Source organism: Aegilops tauschii, unplaced genomic scaffold (assembly GCF_002575655.3).
Source record: "Aegilops tauschii subsp. strangulata cultivar AL8/78 unplaced genomic scaffold, Aet v6.0 ptg000854l_obj, whole genome shotgun sequence".
In the NCBI taxonomy this organism is placed as follows: domain Eukaryota; kingdom Viridiplantae; phylum Streptophyta; class Magnoliopsida; order Poales; family Poaceae; genus Aegilops; species Aegilops tauschii.
This window is the reverse complement of record NW_027333079.1, coordinates 1-18,968: the sequence shown is the minus strand read 5'-3', so window position 1 is coordinate 18,968 and position 18,968 is coordinate 1. Positions and strand designations below refer to the sequence as shown.

At 37.6% G+C, this 18,968-nt stretch overlaps 5 non-coding genes across 5 annotated transcripts; 1 reads left to right on the top strand and 4 right to left on the bottom strand.

The window, feature by feature from the left end:
* Positions 1 to 9,003: 9,003 nt before the first annotated feature.
* Positions 9,004 to 9,074, top strand: TRNAC-GCA (transfer RNA cysteine (anticodon GCA)). Its single transcript has one exon. It is a non-coding gene; the product is annotated as a tRNA-Cys (tRNA).
* Positions 9,075 to 11,686: 2,612 nt separating this feature from the next.
* On the bottom strand, positions 11,687 to 11,760 carry TRNAD-GUC (transfer RNA aspartic acid (anticodon GUC)). Its single transcript has one exon. It is a non-coding gene; the product is annotated as a tRNA-Asp (tRNA).
* A 359-nt stretch (positions 11,761 to 12,119) lies between these two features.
* TRNAY-GUA (transfer RNA tyrosine (anticodon GUA)) lies at positions 12,120 to 12,201 on the bottom strand. The gene has a single exon. It is a non-coding gene; the product is annotated as a tRNA-Tyr (tRNA).
* A 507-nt stretch (positions 12,202 to 12,708) lies between these two features.
* Positions 12,709 to 12,780, bottom strand: TRNAT-GGU (transfer RNA threonine (anticodon GGU)). Its single transcript has one exon. It is a non-coding gene; the product is annotated as a tRNA-Thr (tRNA).
* A 2,480-nt stretch (positions 12,781 to 15,260) lies between these two features.
* On the bottom strand, positions 15,261 to 15,331 carry TRNAG-GCC (transfer RNA glycine (anticodon GCC)). The gene has a single exon. It is a non-coding gene; the product is annotated as a tRNA-Gly (tRNA).
* Positions 15,332 to 18,968: the final 3,637 nt, after the last annotated feature.

Sequence of the window (18,968 nt, the reverse complement as noted above, 5' to 3'; positions counted from 1 at the left end):
CTTCTTTTTGGTATTTTAGACTAAATTCTTTTGTTCCTCGATGCTCAATCAAACCCTCTTTTTTTAAGATGGAATCTTCCTCTGGGCTCTCGTATTCGTCCTCTGAATCTTCTTCTGAGTCTTCCTCTAAAGTACCATATTTTTCCTCTGCGCTTTCCCCGGGGCTGCCATATTCGTCTTCTGAGTCTTCCTCTAGAGTTCCATATTCGTCCTCTTGGGTCCTATATTTGCTCTCTGGGCTCCCATATTCCTCTTCTGAGTCTTTCTCTAAAGTCCTATATTCGTTCTCTGGGTTCCCATATTCGTTTTCTGGGCTCCCATATTCGTCTTCTAGGGTTTCATATTCGTATTCGTCTTCTAGGATTCCATATTTAGATTCTTCTAGGGTTTCATATTCATATTCGTCCTCTCGGGTCCTGTATTCGTCTTCTAGGGTCTCATATTCCTCTTCTGAGTCTTCCGCTCGAGTCCTATATTCTTCTTCTAGGGTCCTATATCTAAATTTAACAATTCCTGAACCCTTTTTATCTTTTCTGTATCGGGGATCGTCAAAATAAGCAAAAATAGTATTTCTACGTAAAACACCCATAAGGGGGATTTCAATCGAAATCCCAAAACAGGATATTAGTTCTTTCTCTTGTTCTTGATGATATTGTAATGGAATGACGAACCTATTTCTTCGCTTTTTCGCCAACAAATCTGAATTATCTTGAAAAATAGAAGGATAGATAAAATTCCAATGGCCATTGGACATGATTCGATCCGACGTTGAATAATCAAGAATTTCCCTATCTTTTTTACCATAAGTATTCATTTGATCTTGATCCTTGTGGAGTGAAAAAGACGCTATACTGGATCTGCACATACTTACTGACAATATCCATAAATGGCTTGTTTTTGGTAATCGGCGAAGATTACCATATTGATATTCGGGCGCATGGTAAACATCAGTACTCCAGTGCATTTCGCCGTCTGATTCAGAATAAATATGCTTTTGTACCCTTTCTTTAAAATGTAAAGTGGACGTTCCGGCACGAATCTCCGCAATTACTTGTTCGGATTTTACATATTGATCATTTTGCACTAGAATCAAGCTTTTTGAGGGAATATTCACACTATATAGAATATCTTGACTCTGAATAGTTACATGCAAGTCTATATAACATAGAAAAGCAGGCTGCCCATGACGGGTACGTGTGGGGTGAACCAAATTCTCATTGAATTTTATTTTTCCATTCGAAGGGGATCGTACAAGGTCGGCAGTACCCCCTGTGAATACTCCGCCAGTATGAAAAGTTCTTAATGTTAGTTGAGTCCCTGGCTCCCCAATTGATTGACCCGCAATAATACCTACGGCTTCTCCCAATTCGACCAGATCACTATGAGTAGGACTCCGGCCATAGCATAATTGACAGATCCAAGAAGTGCTTCGGCAAGTAAAGGGGGTTCTAATATATATTGGTTGTGCTCGAAATGGTTGTGCTCGAAAGGCAGTTATGAATCGATTGACTAATCCAATTCCAATATCTTGATTTCGCGCGGCAATGCATCGTGAACCGATATATATATCGTCTGCTAATACACGACCAATTAGTGTTTGGACAAAAAGTTTTTCCGTCATCCCATTTTGAGGACTTACAGAAATACCTCGGATAGTACCACAATCTCTTCTACGCACAATAATATGTTGAACTACTTCAACAAGTCTACGTGTAAGATATCCAGCATCTGCTGTTCGCACAGCAGTATCTACAACCCCTTTGCGGGCTCCATAGCAGGAAATTATATATTCTGTCAAAGAAAGTCCCTCGCGTAAATTGCTTTGAATAGGTAAATCAATCATTTGTCCTTGAGGGTCCGACATTAATCCTCTCATACCTACTAATTGGTGTACTTGAGATGCATTTCCTCTGGCTCCTGAAAAAGACATTAGATAGACTGGATTAGAAGGATCCGTTATCCGAAAATTTGAATTCATTTCTTGTTTCAAATATTCACTTGTCGCATACCATATCTCAACAGATTGGCGTAATTTTTCTACCGCGTGTACAGCCCCATAATAATAGTGTTTCTCCAAAAGAAAACTCTGTTGTTCCGCGTCTTGGACTAACCATCCCTTAGAGGGTATTGTTAAAAGATCCTCGATTCCTAACGAAATCGATGTAGTAGTGGCTTGATGGAAGCCCAGAGTCTTTAGTTGATCCAGTATATGGGATGTATATCCCATTCCAAAATGATCTATTAATCTGCTAATAAGTCGTTTCATACCAGTTCCGTCTATCTCTTTATTATGAAAGACCAGATTGGCCCGTTCCGCCATACATAAGTACCACCCTTTTCGGCTGAGTAGGATTCGACAATTGCTGAGTAGGATTCGACAATGGGCCTGAGTCAGTGATTCGAAAATTTAATTAACTTGCCTCAATCTCAATCTGGATTCGCGTGGCAAATAATGATGATACTAGGGAAATCGGAATGCCCCCCGAAAGGGGAGGGGCATCGCCGAATCTAACTTTCTTTCTTGTTTAGGTAGTGTATGAATAGGCCTGACTAAATCCTTGTATGGCTTCCTCTATTTCTCTATAAAAAGAAATATGACCAAGAGTGGTTCGAATGTATATCGAACGAATTTCTTTTTTTCTATTTCCCATTATTAGATAGTGGGCATAAATCTCATGATAAGTCCCCAAAGATTCATATTGAACTTCAATCGGAACTTCTCTTGACCCAATGACGCGTTGATCCAGGTTCCATCGTAGCCACAAGGGACTATCTAAACTGATTAGTTTTTGTCTATAAGCTCCCAGTGCATCATAAGAACTAGAAAAATGGGGTTCTTTATCTTTCCTATATTTAGAATTATTATTATTATTGTAATTTACTTTTAGATTTGGGTAGTTTCTGCAACTATTATATCTATTTGCACAAATACCTCGACGCTTTCCAATCGTTAATACATAAAGCCCGATAAGCATGTCTTGGGTTGGTACGCAAATAGGATCCCCAATAGCGGGAGATAAGAGATTCATATGAGAAAACATAAGTAAACGGGCTTCTGCCTGAGCTTCCAAGGATAAAGGTAGATGAACAGCCATTTGATCTCCATCAAAGTCCGCATTGAAACCCTTACACACTAATGGGTGTAAAGAAATAGTACGCCCCTCTACTAAAGTGGGTTGAAAGGCCTGTATGCCTAATCTATGCAGGGTAGGTGCTCTATTTAACAGTACAGGATGTCCCCGCATAACTTCTTGAAGTATTTCCCATACAATGGGTTCTTTTTCCCAAATTTTCCTTTTAGCAATCCTTACATTAGAAGTGGCGCGTTTCGTGATTAAATCGCGAATTACAAATAGCTGAAAAAGCTTTATTGCTATCTCTAGAGGTAATCCACATTGATGTAATGAAAGCGAAGGACCCACAACAATGACAGAACGCCCCGAGTAATCGACCCGTTTCCCAAGCAGAGTCTCGCGAAACCTTCCCTCTTTACCTTCAATTACATCTGAAAGTGATTTGTATACTTTATTGTGACCATCCCTCGTCGGTTGCCCGCGGGACCCACTATCAAGAAGTGTATCCACGGCTTCTTGTACCAATTTTTCCTGGCACATTACTAAATCTGCTGGCGCTAATTCACTTCTTTTTAATAGATAGGCAAGATTGTTGTTCCGACGGATAACTCTCTTATAAAGTTCATTAATGTCTGAAGTCACTACTTTATCTCCAGACCTATAAACAATAGGTCTCAATTCGGGAGGAAGAACCGGTAATAAGCACAAAACCATCCATTCTGGTTCTACATTTGTTTGAATAAAATGTTTCGCCAATTGCATGCGTCTAATCAAAAAAACTTTTCTTATTCGTCTTTTTCTATCTTCCCACTCATCTCCACTATACCCCTCGTCTTCTAATTCCTTCCATTCGACCAAAGAATTCTCTATAATAATTCGCAAATCCAAATCTGCTAATTGTTCTCTAATAGCACCTGCTCCTGTCGCAATTTCCCGATTTCGAAATGTTGCAAAGCCTGGGGTAGAAAAAAAGGGAGAAATGCTGTGGTTACAGGATGCAATTTCCTCTTCGAATAAACCTCGTAATCGTAAAAAAGTGGGTTTTTTAGTGCTGGGCCTAGCAAAAGAGAAATCGCCGTATACTAGGCCCTCCAACTTCTTAAGAGGTTTATCTAAAAGATTCGCGATATAACTAGGAAGACCTTTCAAATACCACACATGAGTCACGGGACATGCGAGTTTGATGTATCCCATTTGATATCTTCGTATCCGAGAATCCACAAATTCTACCCCGCATTTTTGGCAAAATCTTTCGTCTTCGTTTTCAGCTCCGCTCGCTCGAGAATTGCCACAAGCGCAAATCCCGCTTTTTATGGGTCCAAAGATTCTTTCGCAAAACAATCCATCTTTTTCTGGTTTATCGGTTTTATAATGAAAAGTAGAGGGCCTTGTGACTTCGCCAACGACTTCTCCATTAGGTAGGTTTTTGTTAGCCCAAGCCTTTATTTGTTGAGGGGAAACGAGTCCAATTTGAAGTTGTTGATGTTTATATTGGTCAATCATAAAATAGAAATAAGAAAAGAATTTATATTTATTCCGATCAAACTTCCTCCCTATTAACCTGGAAGTTCTTTTCAGATACAAGGAAATGATTCAGTTCTAGAGCCAAAGATCGTAGTTCTCGAACGAGCACTCGAAAAGATTCTGGAGGATCCTCATGATTAGGTATTCTTTTTCCCCAGATCGTAGCATTAAGTATTTCTTGGCGAGCTATAAGATGGTCAGATTTATAAGTAAGTATCTCTTGTAAAATATGAGCAACACCAAATCCTTCTAAAGCCCAAACTTCCATTTCTCCTACTCGTTGTCCCCCTTGCTTGGCTCTTCCTCTAACCGGTTGTTGTGTAACAAGTGAGTAGGGCCCAGTAGAACGCCCATGAATTTTCTCATCAACTTGATGAATTAATTTTAAGATATAGGACTTCCCTATTAGAACAGGTTGCTCAAAGGGGTCGCCTGTTCTTCCATCAAATATTCTGCTTTTTCCCGGGTACTCGGGTTCAAATACCCATGGGTTTTTTGTTTCTTTACTGGCTTCATATAATTCTGAAAACACAAGTTTTCTTGAAGCCTCTTGCTCATATCTCTCATCAAAGGGTGCTATTCTATAATGTTTCTTTAGCAGATCCCCCGCTAATCCGAGCGAGCTTTCAAATATTTGTCCCACATTCATTCGGGAGGGTACTCCTAAGGGATTGAAGACCATATCAACGGGTGTTCCATCTTGCAAATAGGGCATATCTTGCCTAGGCAAAATTTTGGAAATGATCCCTTTATTCCCATGTCTTCCGGCTACTTTATCCCCAACTTTGATTTCACGTTTCTGTAAAATATATACACGAACCATTATGTCGAGCGGGTCCCTTTGGATCCATTTCACATCGATAACGCGCCCTCTTCCACCTATAGGTAATTTCAGAGAAGTTTCTTTTGAAGTGGAAACCTCAAGGCCAAATATGGCCCGTAATAATCCAGCTTCCGCGATATAAGATGATTCGCTCGCTATCTGAGGCGTTAATTTACCTACTAAAATATCACCAGTTTCTACCCAGGATCCCAACCTAACAACTCCATTTCTGTCCAAATTGCGGAGTAAATGTTCTTCTAGATGTGGTATTTCTTTAGTGATTTTTTCAGCGGAGCCCTGGCTTGTCGTATCCGTCTGAATTTCATATTTCCGGATGTGAAAAGAGGTATAAATATCTTCATATACCAAACGTTCGCTAATTAGTACTGCGTCTTCAAAATTGTAACCTTCCCATGGCATATAAGCTACTAATACGTTTTTTCCTAAAGCAAGTTCGCCCCCAACTGTAGCAGCTCCTTCTGCTAAAATTTGTCCTTTTTTAATGGATTTACCCCGTGGAACCCGGGGTTTTTGGTGCATACAAGTATTTTTGTTAGAGCGACGGTGGTTAACTAAAGGAATACTTATAGTCTTCCCACTACTTGATAAAAGTATCTTATGACTATCAGTAGAAATGATCTTTCCCTCGCGTTCGGCTATAATGGAAACCCTCGAATCTAGAGCTGTTTGGCGTTCCAATCCAGTTCCAACAATGCATTTCTCGGACCGAGAAAGCGGAACTGCTTGGCGCTGCATATTAGAACTCATTAAAGCCCGATTCGCATCATTGTGCTCAATAAAAGGAATGAGAGAACCCCCAATAGAAAAATATTGGAAAGGAAAAATACTTCTAACATGAATCTGTTCCCATGCAATAGTCAAGAATTCTTGACGGTATCTAGCCGGAACAACCTGTTCTTCCTGAATACCTTGATTCAAGGACAAAGAATTTCCTGCTGCTATCATATAATATTCATCTCTATTTGGTGATAGATAAACCACCTGTCTCTCTTTTTTTTCTTTTGCTTTCTCAGCAGATATTTCATAAAACGGACTCTCTATGGATCCCCACAAGTGATCAATTCTCGCATGAATTGCTAAGGATCCAGTAAGTCCAACATTGATTCCTTCAGACGTGTCAATTGGACAAATACGCCCATAGTGACTCGGATGAATATCTCGGCTCCGAAAACTTGCGGTTCTCCCCGTCAACCCTCCAGGACCTAAACAACTCACTTTTCGCCCATGAACAGTTTGTGTCAATGGATTCGTTTGATCAAAAACTTGAGATAACGGGTATGTGCCAAAAAAGGTCTCATAAGTAGTTATTAATAAAATTGAAGTTGAAGTTGGAGTTACCAAAGTTTGGGGAGTCGGTTTCGATTGACGTATGAATACTCTACGAATAGTTTTTTGAACTGCATGTTGTAAACGACCAAGAGCCAATCCGAATTGATCTTGTAACAGATCTGCAACCGAACGAATACGTTTATTTTTCAAGTGATTCATATCGTCATCGTCAAGTATACCCGTTCCAAATTTCATTCCAATCAAATGATCCGTAGCGGCCAATACATCTCGTGGTAACAAGAATGTATTGTTCTGAGGTATATCAAGATTAAGTCTCCGATTCATATTTCGTCGACCAATCCTTCCTAATTCACATTTTTGTTGAAAAAATTTCTTTTGTAATTCCTCGCATAAGGACTCCGAAAATACCAGGTCCCCACCTACACAAGCAAATTGTTGATAAAACTCCAAAATAGCTTTTTCTTTTGACTCAATCCTCTTCTTCTCCTTAGCATTCGGGAAAGACAAGAAAATTTCAGGGTAGGAAACATTATCTAGAATTTCTCTTAGATTCGAACCCATAGCTGATGATAGAACTAGAATAGATATCTTTTGTTTTCTACTCACGCGAGCCCATATCCTTTCTTTTTTATCAATTGCTAATTCCGATCTCCCCCCCCAATCTGATATTATAGTGCCAGTGTAGATAGAAATTCCCTTATGATCTAATTCCGAGCGGTAGTAAATACCAGGACTTAGCAATATTTGATTGATCACAATTCGGTATATTCCATTTATAATAAAGGTTCCTAAGGAATTCATTATAGGAATGTTTCCGATAGAAATGGTTTGCTTTTGCACATCGAAACCAAAAATTAATCTCGCAGATACATATAATTCGGAAGAATAGGTGAGTGATTCATACACAGCATCTCTTTCTTTTATCGAGGGTTCTAGCAATTGATATCCTTTCGCAAATAATTGAAATGCAATTTCGTGATCTGGATCTTTAATTGTTGGAAACTTGTCAAGTTCTTCTGCTAAGGCTTGATTAATGAACCTACAAAATCCCTCGAATTGGATCTGACTAAATCCGGGTATTGTGGACATTCCCTCGTTTCCATTCCGGAGCATCTTAATCTTAAGTTTCCTGTTTATCAAAGAAAAATTCCATTATCAGCTCACTCTTCATCAATCCCTCTGGATCGATCTAGCAATCATGGAATCTATATTCTGTTTACTGAATCACATGAAATTCTAGGGAACTCCACATACGTATTTCATATATGTATTTCATACATATGAATAGAGACCATTTGGACGAAAGTTCGAGTTTGCCAGGGGTACAAATGAAATGAAAATGAATTGATAAAACATTCCTAAAAAAAAAAATTCTGCCACTTATACTTTATGTTATGATATTCTAATCAGATTGGATGGCAAAGATTTCTCATTTTATCTCCTTTCTATGAATGTAATAAAGCCGTAATATAATATACTAGAAAGTTTGACTTTACTTCGATTTAGAATAGCGTGCTTACTTTAATTTCTCAAAATAATTTGAGGGTTCTTTTTTATTTCGGATCGGAGTAGTATAATTACTAGAAAATTCAGTATTTCATTGTGGAATTCTAAAATCAAGTAAGTCCCTTTTTTAAGTACATGCCAATCTAGTTATCCACCTCTCCCCATATCCATGCTTTTCTTTTATCGTAATTTCACTTGGGTAGGCCAAGATAGTAAGGTTATACTCTATATCAGAGCAAATTTCCTTTTTTTATTCAAGATATTTAATTTAATACTTTTAAAAATTAAAGCATGATTCTCCATAGAGATATGTACATAAAGGGGATCTTTGGATAATAATGCTGTTCGGACCTAAAGTTTACCTATACACGGATTAAGCATAAAGTCATACTATTTTATTATGCCATTGAAGGGGGGGGAGATAATACCGATTTAAGAGTAGTTCACTACTGCAATAAAAAAAAGAGAATTCTAGTTAACGGTTCCAATTTATTCTGAATTTTGCAGCCTGTGAATAGAAATCCACTTTTTCTTCTTTTTCATCTCAATAGAAAGAAATGGGAAGTTTTATTGTGTTAACAATGTATGTTTTAAGATAGAATCTATCGAGGAGAATAATAGAAACTGGATCAAAAAAAGCAGGAATAGATTTTTTGAAAAAGATTGGAAAAAAGTAAGTAGAATTATATTCAAAATAAAAGGGGCTTTTCGTAAGAAAACGTGGATGAATACTTGCTGTTTTCTAGATTTTTGATCGGATTTTTTGGCGGCATGGCCAAGCGGTAAGGCAGGGGACTGCAAATCCTTTATCCCCAGTTCAAATCTGGGTGCCGCCTGATCAATAAAATACTTAGGTTTTTTTTATAGTGCTGATCGAATTCGATCAATTTTTACTTCGCATAAGTTCGGGCAAGAGAGTAACTGGGCCTGCCGATACTGGGTTTAGAGAAACCATACCATAGTTCTATCCTCAAACTAGGGTTAGGGTTTGTTTTGACGGTAGTGGCCAAAATGGTTATCAATAGGGGTGAGGTAGTGTTTCCTTATTCTTTTATTATATGAATTTGAATTGGTTCTTAATTGAGATTCGATTTGATAATTTTAAAATACGAGGATAAGATGTCAGAAATCTTGGTATCCAAAGAAAGGTCCCTAAGGGGCATTCTTTTTTTTTTTCAATCTAAGATTCAAGAAGGGACTCCACGAAAGAATATCAAGACTTACTAATTATTATACATTTTTTTATCGTACATCTTATGTTACCTACATACACTAAAGTAAGGACTACTTAATTTTAATTCTAACGAGAATCAGATTAAATAGGTCGATCAAAAATCAATTTAGGAGTTGTGTTATGGATAAAATCTCTTCCTCTTCATTCTTTCATAGAATGATACAAAGCAAGGCTGCAGGGTTTAGGTCAAAAATAAACATTAGGTAAGGTAGGTATCCAATAAATATTTATCTATCGTTAATTTTATGGTATATTCGGGCGTCCTTTGCTTAAAAAAAAAAAAAGAGTAACAAAAGGAATAAAAAATCTTCCTATTCCCGCTTCTTCTATTCAGGACATCATTCCCGTACTCTTTCTTTTTTAAGGAAAAAAGGGCTATAGTATCGTATTTTTAATGCTCTCTAATTCTACCAGAATTCCTATAAGAATTTGTTAGGAGTAAATTCCTTGAACTGATTGATCCATGGCCTTAGGGCGGAATCCCTTTTTGACTCTGTACCCTTGATTCCACTATGATTATTGATCAATAGTAGAATAGAATAATCCCTTCATAGAAATAGGAGACATAATTTAGATGGATATAGTAAGTCTCGCTTGGGCTGCTTTAATGGTAGTCTTTACATTTTCTCTTTCACTAGTAGTATGGGGAAGGAGTGGACTCTAGGGATACTACTAATTGATTAAGTAATCAAATTGTTGTATCAATTCTTTTCATTAATGGATCATTTTGCATTAATCATTTTGTCAAACGTTATTCTTTAATCTTTTTCTTTAGTTTTGTTTCACTCCTGTAAGAAACTCTTGTATTGTAAGTTGTAATGTAAGAAAGAGCCATTATACCAATTCATAATTTCTACTAGAAATGACGAATGGTTAAAAAAAGTTCTATACATAAGAAAATTCGACTTTCTTCCACGGAACTATTCACGGCATATCACACATTTTCCATTTCCTTTTACTTTTTACTATAGTCTATTCTTAATATTATTTTTCTTTCCTTCCATGGATTCTTTGGTCAAGAATTGTCTTAGATTTTTTTATTTTGACCTGATTGAAATTAAGTGGATGCAATGAAAAAAGAAATTGAATTAGACTACTTAACTATTTCAATCTACTAATCTATTCTATGTAGATTCAAAGATAATATAATAGAAAGAATCTAAAGTGTCGTAGAAAAAACTATATGTAGTTCTTTCTACCACACTTTAAGATTCCAACCAGATCCTTTCATTTAAGACTTGGATTTTTTTTATTTAATCCCTTTTTAATTTCTTCAATGATTAATTGGAATTCCAATTAATTATTTTGGCTGACTGTTTTTACATAAATAATAAGTAAAAAAGAAGTAGGAACTAGAATGAACAGTGCAGTAGCAATAAATGCGAGAATATTGACTTCCATAACCTCTTTATTTTTTATTTTCACAATAACTCGGGATGTAATCCCATGGAGAGGAAAAAGGGGTATCTTGTAAATTCAAGGGTAGGGCTTGCATTCTGATAATACTGAATCAATTCAATATTATGAATATCGGATCTATCAAATCAATTCATGGATGAGAGTTATATTTCACGGATGAGAGTTATATAGTATAACATAGGAAGATCCTCTATCCACACTAAGACCAAAATGGGTTTTTTGATTGGATTAGGAATTCCCTCTTTTTTAATCCTTTTCTACTTTTTCTTTTCTATATCTCTAACCCACGAGCTTTCTTAATCTTCTACTTTCTTAATCTTATACAATTTCCCTTCCTTTTTCTTATAGTTATACATACAATTATGTATGTATTATATGACCAACTTTCTATGGGTCACATAGACATCCAAATAAGCAGTAGAAGTGAGATGGGGAAAAGAGGTCTGAAATAAAAAGGGAATACGATTTATGTATGGATTCCGGTAAAATACCGGTACTCTATTCCATAAGAGTGGAATAGGAAATTAAGATGAGGATGGTATCATCATAAAGAAAGATAGAGTAATATAATATCCTAAATTCTACTAATCCACATATCGTATGTGTGTCTTTCTTTATCTTTATCGATCGGGAGTAGTGAAAAAAAATTCCTATATGCCTTCCCTCCCTCTTTAATGAGGGATGCAAAATAAAAAAGTGAAGTAAGGGTGCCCTGTGGGTATTTGATCTTGCTCCCTGCCCCTTTTTTTCATGGAAAAAGGAAATATCAATTTCTCCATTCATTGAACCCTAGTTCGGGACTGACGGGGCTCGAACCCGCAGCTTCCGCCTTGACAGGGCGGTGCTCTGACCAATTGAACTACAATCCCCGCGGGGTGTATGGCATACCCATTCTTAAATAGAACCATAAGAAGATTCGATTCGTCTTTCGTACTCTAAGAAATAGACGAATCATATACTACATACCCACATATTATATTATACGTGGGTATAGTGAGAGTGACATAACTAGTATGTCGTGATTTTTTATCACTAAAAATGGATAATAATCCAGCCTTCAATAAGAAAAACTCTTTTGTTTGTAAGAAAGGAATGAGAGAGATATGGATTAGAAAAAAAAAATTTCCCTTTTTTCTTTATCTTTTATTTCTATAGATCAGACATTTTATTTTATGGAAGAAAAACAAAAGGATTTAGTTCATACTCACGAAGCCCTAGATTTTTGGTTTGGGCCGAGCTGGATTTGAACCAGCGTAGACATTGTCAACGAATTTACAGTCCGTCCCCATTAACCACTCGGGCATCGACCCAGGAAGAATTTATTCTAGGGTTTTTGCTAATCTATGATTAACCTCCTTTCATAATACTCCCTACCCCCAGGGGAAGTCGAATCCCCGCTGCCTCCTTGAAAGAGAGATGTCCTGAACCACTAGACGATAGGGGCATCACTAGACGATAGGGCCATATACAACCGCTCGTGATTATACTATAATCATAGTATGAGCAGTTTTTTGGAATTGTCAATATACTCGAAAAGTATAAATAGATCCAAAGCAAAGAGTTTTTCCAACTTTTCTGTTATGTTTTCATCTAGGATTTTTTTTAGTTGATCGTTATAGATTAATTCTCCGTGCTTCATTTAGTGTTCAGACCAAAAATGCATCCATCCCGCACTAAGTCATAAAATTCTCTAAAAATATAGAGAAAGTTTCAAAAACAAAGAACAAAAGTGAATCAATTTAGTAGAAAAGTACTCTATCAGATTCGAACCAACGACTTACGTCTTAGCACGAGATTACTCTACCACTAATTTAAAAAGCCCTTTATCGGATTTGAACCGATGACTTATGCCTTACCATGGCATTACTCTACCACTGAGTTAAAAGGGCTTTTTATTTAATTCAAAAATTAGCCACTTGGATTTCCCATTATGGGTCTACTGCATAATGTACATATTATATATATAATATATAGAGATAGAGAGAGAGACATTATGTAGAGATTGTATATGTATATATCGATATCTTGAGAGCTCAAAATAAAATTAATAAAAAAAAAACATACCCTACATAACATATCCAACTCTTCTTGGTTCAGGGTTTTCCGTTTCCGAAGACTAGTAAAATAGGCGGATTCTGGAACCCCAAGGATTCAACGGTATATGGATATGGAAAATATAAGATTTCCGATCCTAGCGGGAAAAGGCGGGGAACAGATACCCAATAGGATATAGGATCCTTGGGAGGAACTTTTGGTAATGGCCTTGATCCTCTATGCTATTTTTTATGTGTTCTTAGTTCTATTGAACTTTTTTCATTCTTTTAAACAAGAATCTAATAAACTAGAATTGAGTCAGTGGAAAAAAGGAGAGAGAGGAAAGTGTTAAATGGAGAGAGTCGACTAATCAGAGACTTTTAGGATCTTCTTTACATCAGGTAAATCTGTCGGCCCTGTCCGTTTTTTTCTTTAAGTTACGACTCTTTGCTGCTTACTTCTATCAAGCCATAGGGAAAGTCTATGATGAATTTGGAAAACTCATCTCACTCTTACTCTATGGCTCGGACTTAATGGGGGAAGAAAACATCTTCCATAATTTCTTTTTTGTTCAATTCTGGACAAAAAAGAAAAGGAAAAAGGAATTTATAGGGACAGTGTTACCCCCTATATCCCCTAGTTTATATTGTAGGAATAATAAAACAATTTAGCAGTCTGACACACTTACGTCCTTGCAAAGTAAATAATTATTATTGTAGTCGTAACCGTAGAATAGGATCCTAATCAAAATAAATACATTTGGTTCAGGCGCTATTAGCATGGTAAGAAAAGATTTTTTTTACAGACCAGAGGGGCTATCTAAATCCTAAAGTAAAGGCGAGCGATCGAAGTAGAAGTACCAACGGCTCAGTGTCATGAACCTTCTCCATCTGATTCAATAAGGGGGAATTAGCCTTCTTGTCAAATGGCTATCCTTGACAAAGGGTACCATTTATACCATAATCTACAATGTAGCGGGTATAGTTTAGTGGTAAAAGTGTGATTCGTTCTATATAATAACTGAATTTGAAATGATATACTTAAGGCATCCTTAAGTTTTTTATTTTTATATTCCGATGAAAACTTTAGTTCTTATAAAGGATTAAATCCTTTTCCTCTCAATAGCATATTGAGGAAGAATATACATTCTGGCGATTTGTATCCAAAGACTAATTTAAATTGCATCCAAAATAAAAATAGGATTATGAGTACAGAGTCGCGAAGCATAATTTTGCATTGGATTAAGTATTCCAATTTTGAAAATATGAGTAAAGGATCTATGGATGAAGATACAAAAAAGTTGATTTCCAATCGTAACTAAATCTTCTTAAAATAAGGAATAAGGAAGCCAAATAGCTAAAAAACGATAGTTTTGGTTTACTAGAACCATCCGCATATTGTTTAAGCTCGGTGGAAACCCAATTCTTTTCCTCAGGATCTCTTGAATGAAATTAGGGAACGAAGTAAGTAGATTAGATGGATTTAGATAGAATTTCTATCTCCTACTCTATAAGGATCATCTAGAAAGCGGAGAGCTTTGGTTCCATTCAAATAGAAAAGCTGACATAGATGTTAAGTGTGAGAATATCCATAAAGGAGCCGAATGAAATCAAAATTTCATGTTCGGTTTTGAATTAGAGACGTTAAAAATAATCAACCAACGTCGACTATAACCCCTAGCCTTCCAAGCTAACGATGCGGGTTCGATTCCCGCTACCCGCTCCATTCTGTATAAAAGGAGTATTCTCTTTGTCTAGACATGTTAGAGGCTTGTATTCAAGCCTTTTTTGTCCACCAGTTTCTGGTACTCCAGAGCGGAGTAGAGCAGTTTGGTAGCTCACGAGGCTCATAACCTTGAGGTCACGGGTTCGATTCCCGTCTCCGCACTTAGCAGTCTGTATAAAAGGACTATTCTATTTCTCTAGATATGGTAGAGGGGCGTATCCAACCCTTTTTTATTCATTAGTTCCCGGCCCTAGAGGGCAAAATTGAGCAGTTTGCGAAGTCACTTGCCTTCAAAAAAAGAAGGCGCAAGGCTTCTCCCTACCCTGCAGAAAATAAAAATGAAACGAAAGGGACAGTCTACCTCTCTCTTCCCTTTAAAAAAAGTTTGCCCGTTGTTTGTCTCAGTTAATACCCAATTTTTGGAGCCTCTGTTGGCGAGTTCTATTTCTGCCTCCGGAGCGCCCTCTTTTTTTGAGTGGATGCAAAGGAAGGGTAAGATAGTAAGGGATACGGCACTAGACTAACACCTAATTAATACTTAATTTAATATAAGTAGTTAAACAGTTAACTAGACTAAACTTTTTATCATAGTACTTTGATAAATTAAGCGGGCGAGCGGCGGGAATCGAACCCGTATCTTCTCCTTGGCAAGGAGATATTTTACCATTGAACTACGCTCGCTACGGTATATATTTTATAGCGTATATCCGCCTGGGTCGACCTTCTATGTCTGGGTCGACCGTTTCATTTCATTTTCTATTATATTAGAGTTTTCCTTTTTTTATTATCTGTGAATGAATATTCTAATGGGAATGGAATTTCATAATACTGAAAGAGAAGAGCTAGCAATTCGGAACGCAAATTGCGTTTTAATACGTCTCACTATTCTAATTTTTTAGAAGAAATGGCCTTTATTATTTCTTTTTTATGGGGTTAATAAATATTAACCAAATTTAATTTAAGAAATGAGAGAATTCAGAATAGCAACGAGAAAGACTAGTCCAATCCATAACGATGTACCGGAAAATACAACATTTTTATTATTTGACCAACCATCAGGAGAAGCAAATACAAGGGGTACACTAATTACTAAGACTGAGGAAGTCGCAATTAATGCAAAAACAGCTAATTGGAAAGCAATAGTCATATTTCTAATCCTCCAAGCTACCATCAAATAAAGTTGACTACATATTTGATCCCTCACTTAAACCAAAATTGTAAAAAAATACAAGAAGTAGGAGGGGTTTAATCATAATCCATTGATTCTTCTCTTTAATTCAAATTTATTACTTAAACCGCTTTTTTATTTGGATATGGGGGTGAGAAGAGATTATTTACTCTTTATTTCACAAGCGGGTATAGCGGATCCTGTATCCGTGTATACAGTATACAGAGATATATCGAAAAGGAACTTGTATCTGATATCTTTCTAGAGGCTAATAAATCTTTTTATTTTTTATATGGCTATGTTCTATTTGTAGGAGTAAAATAAGGATTAGGCTGTGGAGAGATGGCTGAGTGGTTGATAGCTCCGTCTTGAAAACCGGTATAGTTCTAGGAACTATCGAGGGTTCGAATCCCTCTCTCTCCTTTTGCTTATTGAATACGTTTGTTTCTTTCATTTTTTTTTTTCTGTCCCTTATCTTTCTTTCATAAAAAGGAATGAATGGCTCGGCTAGATGGAATAACCGAGCCAGAACAGAAAAAAAGTAGAACAGGTATAAATAAGAAAATCTTAGTTAAGAGGGTTCATGTAAAGAACAGGTTCCAAATCACGATCGATTCCCTTTTCAAAACCTGCTGCAGCAGCTCGGGCTCTTCCTGCATGCCATAAATGGCCCACAAAAAAGAAGAATCCTAGAACAAAATGAGAAGTTGATAACCAACTTCTAGGAGAGACATAATTAACTGCATTGATCTCGGTAGCTACGCCACCCACGGAATTTAAAGAGCCTAAAGGAGCGTGGGTCATATATTCTGCTGAGCGTCGTTCTTGCCAAGGTTGTATGTCTTTTTTCAACCTACTCAAGTCCAAACCGTTGGGGCCCCTTAGAGGTTCTAACCATGGAGCACGAAGGTCCCAAAAACGCATAGTTTCCCCTCCAAAGATAACCTCCCCAGTTGGGGAACGCATTAGATATTTACCTAAACCTGTGGGTCCTTGAGCGGATCCCACATTAGCTCCAAGACGCTGGTCTCTAACTAGAAAAGTAAATGCTTGAGCTTGAGAAGCTTCTGGCCCGGTGGGTCCATAAAACTCACTCGGATAAGCTGTATTATTGAACCATACAAAACAACAAGCGATAAAACCAAAGACAGATAAAGCAGCTAAACTATAAGACAAGTAAGCTTCTCCAGACCATACAAATGCACGGCGAGCCCATGCGAAGGGTTTGGTTAAAATATGCCAAATTCCGCCAAATACACAAATAAAACCCAACCATACATGCCCACCAATTATATCTTCTAAATCATCTACACTAACAATCCACCCTTCTCCACCAAAAGGAGATTTTAGTAAATAACCAAATATAACACTGGGGCTAAGGGTCAAATTGGTAATTTTTCTTACATCTCCCCCCCCAGGGGCCCAGGTATCATATACACCGCCAAAATAAAGAGCCTTGAGTACTAGAAGAAAAGCACCTAGACCTAACAAAATTAAGTGAATACCCAAAATTGTAGTCATTTTATTTCTATCTTTCCAGACATAACCAAAGAATGGAAAAGATTCCTCAAGAGTCTCGGGTCCCAGAAGCGCGTGATAAATGCCACCGAAGCCTAAGACTGCGGAGGAAATTAGGTGAAGTACGCCAGATACAAAGTACGGAAAAGTATCTAGAACTTCCCCCCCTGGCCCTACTCCCCAACCTAGAGTAGCTAAGTGTGGAAGTAAAATCAACCCTTGTTCATACATGGGCTTTTCTGGTACGAAATGGGCCACTTCAAATAGGTTCATTGCTCCGGCCCAGAATACGATTAATCCGGCATGGGCTACATGAGCTCCAAGCAGTTTACCGGACAAATTGATAAGTCTGGCATTCCCAGCCCACCAAGCAAAGCCGGTGGTTTCTTGGTCACGACCAGCTAAAACGAAAGTTCCATTAAAGAGCGTTTCCACGTGGTAGAACCTCCTCAGGGAATATAAGATTTTCATGAGGCTGATCCTGAGCTGCCATCCACGCACGAATACCCTCGTTTAAAAGAATATTTTTGGTGTAGAAAGTCTCAAATTCAGGATCTTCCGCTGCACGGATTTCCTGGGAAACAAAGTCATAGGCACGTAAGTTCAGAGCCAAGCCAACTACGCCAATAGCACTCATCCATAAACCGGTGACGGGTACAAATAGCATAAAGAAATGTAACCAACGTTTATTGGAAAAAGCAACACCAAAGATTTGGGACCAAAAGCGGTTAGCAGTGACCATGGAATAAGTTTCTTCAGCTTGAGTTGGGTTAAAAGCACGGAAGGTATTTGCACCATCACCGTCCTCAAATAGAGTGTTTTCTACGGTCGCTCCATGAATAGCGCATAGCAGAGCCGCACCTAATACTCCGGCAACTCCCATCATATGAAATGGGTTCAACGTCCAATTATGAAATCCTTGGAAGAAAAGGATGAATCGAAATATCGCTGCTACGCCAAAACTCGGCGCAAAGAACCAACCAGATTGCCCCAGTGGATAAATAAGGAATACAGAAACAAAAACAGCAATTGGACCAGAGAATGAGATTGCATTATAAGGCCGCAATTGAACAGACCGAGCAAGTTCAAATTGGCGTAACATGAAACCTATTAGTGCAAAAGCCCCGTGGAGAGCTACAAAAGTCCATAGACCGCCTAATTGACACCAACGAGTAAAATCTCCTTGTGCTTCGGGCCCCCATAGTAGCAACAAAGAGTGTGCTAAACTATTGGCAGGGGTAGAAACTGCTGCGGTTAAGAAATTACAACCTTCCAAATAGGAACTAGCCAATCCATGGGTATACCAAGAAGTTACAAAAGTTGTCCCTGTAAACCAACCCCCTAAAGCGAAATAAGCACAAGGAAAGAGCAATAGGCCAGACCATCCTACAAAAACGAAACGGTCCCTTCGTAACCAGTCATCCATAGTATCAAATAGATCATTTTCTTCTTTAGGAATTCTACCAAGGGCTATAGTCATAGTGATCCTCCTATTCAATTACTTCAACCATTTCCGAGCACCTCATATCACTTTCCAAGGCATATGATAGTTTTATTATCTGTGGACGATTTCTTTGTCGTTCAATGCCCTTTTTCAATGGTCTCGAAGAGAGAAATTTCCCATTTTTATCT